The following is a 2,158-nucleotide window of genomic DNA, read 5'->3' as shown; positions in this document are numbered from 1 at the left end:
ACATATATATATATATATATACACGCACACATGTTAGGTGTAACATTTCCTGCCAATACGAAACTAAGGATCAACATCCTTCTACATATACTACAGTGATAAAATAAATATCCACATACAACGATGGGTTTCCGTGAGTACGAAAGTACGGCTGTGTAGAACAATAATGAAAGGGGGGAGAGAGAGAGAGAGCCCCCAGTGCTAAACGTAAGTTTTTCTTTTAAACCACTTAAAAAAATGTCATTAAACCCATCCCTTTCGTCTCGACATTCTGCTTCACCTTTTTTTTCGAGTCGTGGTTCACTTTTCGTTATGAATATCTAGATATTTAGTTTTTTTAACCTGCTTTATATAAGATAATTGTTTCTCTTCTATCTCCCATATATATGTTTATGAGAAAGTTTAAATATAAGAAGAAGAAGAAAAAAGGCAATATTATAGATTGCTTAAAACATTGGGGAAATAAACATCAAAGAAAATAACAAAAAATATAGTTTATGCAAGATTTTTGATATAGAAGTGGGGGAAAAAAAAAACAAAACAAAAATCGCTTTAACCTCCCTTAGCTTAGAGCTAATTCTGCTCTCCCATATATATTCGATGAGAAAGTTTAAATTAAAAACAAAAAAGAGAAGCCTACAGACAGGTCAAAAGTGTGGGGAAACGGCTTCAAATTAAATAACAAAAGCAGTTTAAGAAAGGTTTTAAAATATATAAGGTGCAAAAATTTCCCTGTCTTTATAGGGAACTTGTAAGGGTTAGACATAATTAAAAAGAAAAACCAACAAAACATCCATTAAAAAGAAGAGTTAATATTATTTGTAAAATATAAGTTTGTGTTTGGTGAGACGAGGTGTGACGTTTGGGGCAGAATCATCTCTTTCGGTTACCATTATAAATCGATTATTGAAGTTGTGTGTATACGTGAGTGTGCGTATATATATATATACACATACATACATATATATACATGCACGTATGAATATACGCCTATATGAATATAAAATCGTAAAATAGCGTTGTGTGTAGAGAGAGGAGACAGGAGTTCCAGTGTTTGGAGCAGAACACACAATCTTCCAGTTTCTTTCCTAAATCTATTTTCGAAATCAGTATATATATCTATATATATATACACGTACACACACAAATACAGATAGATATATCTCTATCCGCGAAGTTTGCTATCAAAGAGAATAAGAGAGTTCTAAATGTTTTAGGCAGGGGCTCTTTCTTCTGAATCAGAAATTGATTGGATTTCATACAAATTATATCAACATCCTTTGCGTTGTCCATCATGCAAACAGAAGGATTATGTGCATCAAAATACAGCAAAAAGATTTATAGACAATAAGTAAATTGGAACTTTATTTGCACCGAAAACTAAACCGATTTAGTGTGTTTAGTTTTGATTTTCTTAGGTGAGTTCTTGTTCTAATTCTCTCTTCCTGTCAGATGTATTTCGTTTACTTTAAATGTCTCTCGTTAAGGAGAAGTTTTTTTCGTATTCTTCTTTTACCGCATGTATGTGTCTTTCTTTGATGTCTTGTGAAAAGAATTGCCAGTAAAATAAATCCACACACAACACACGCACAGACAAACTAATAGACATTACGCACGCACACACACACACACATACACACACACACCCATCAGCTGCATAAATATGATCACAATTTAACTCACATTACATATCTACAGACGCTCAGATACACCCATACGCACACATACACATACATACATTTCACACAATATGTATACGTCACTTATAAACATCACACACACAATATATATATATATATCCTATATATATATCCTATATATATATATATATATATATATATATATATATATATATATATATATATATATATATATATATATACACACACACATACACACGCACTTGTGTATAAAACATCGCTTTGTATCATAGGGACGATTTTGTGTTTCTCTATACAGATAGCTACGAAGAGACAAAGATATACAGAAATATGTACGGACACGCATACACACACGTGTATGTGGGTGCATGTGTATGCACAAACACTTGGGTGTGTGTATATATATATAAATATACACACACACACTATACACATATATATTTACACACATATATATATATATATATATATATATACACACACACACACACACGATA

The 2,158-nt window shown here is 31.7% G+C and overlaps 1 protein-coding gene across 1 annotated transcript in view; it reads left to right on the top strand.

Annotated features, from left to right (window-relative positions):
• The first annotated feature begins 213 nt into the window (after positions 1–213).
• The window catches only part of LOC106868693 (ARF GTPase-activating protein GIT1), a 71,965-nt gene continuing 70,020 nt past the window's right edge, over positions 214–2,158 (top strand). The window contains exon 1 of the mRNA XM_014914080.2: positions 214–1,418. The gene's annotated coding sequence lies outside the window, so the exon portion shown is untranslated. The remainder of the gene's footprint in view (positions 1,419–2,158) is intronic.

Source organism: Octopus bimaculoides, chromosome 25, assembly GCF_001194135.2.
Source record: "Octopus bimaculoides isolate UCB-OBI-ISO-001 chromosome 25, ASM119413v2, whole genome shotgun sequence".
NCBI classification, from domain to species: domain Eukaryota; kingdom Metazoa; phylum Mollusca; class Cephalopoda; order Octopoda; family Octopodidae; genus Octopus; species Octopus bimaculoides.
The sequence above is the reverse complement of the archived record's forward strand: the minus strand, read 5'-3'. Positions and strand labels throughout refer to the sequence as shown.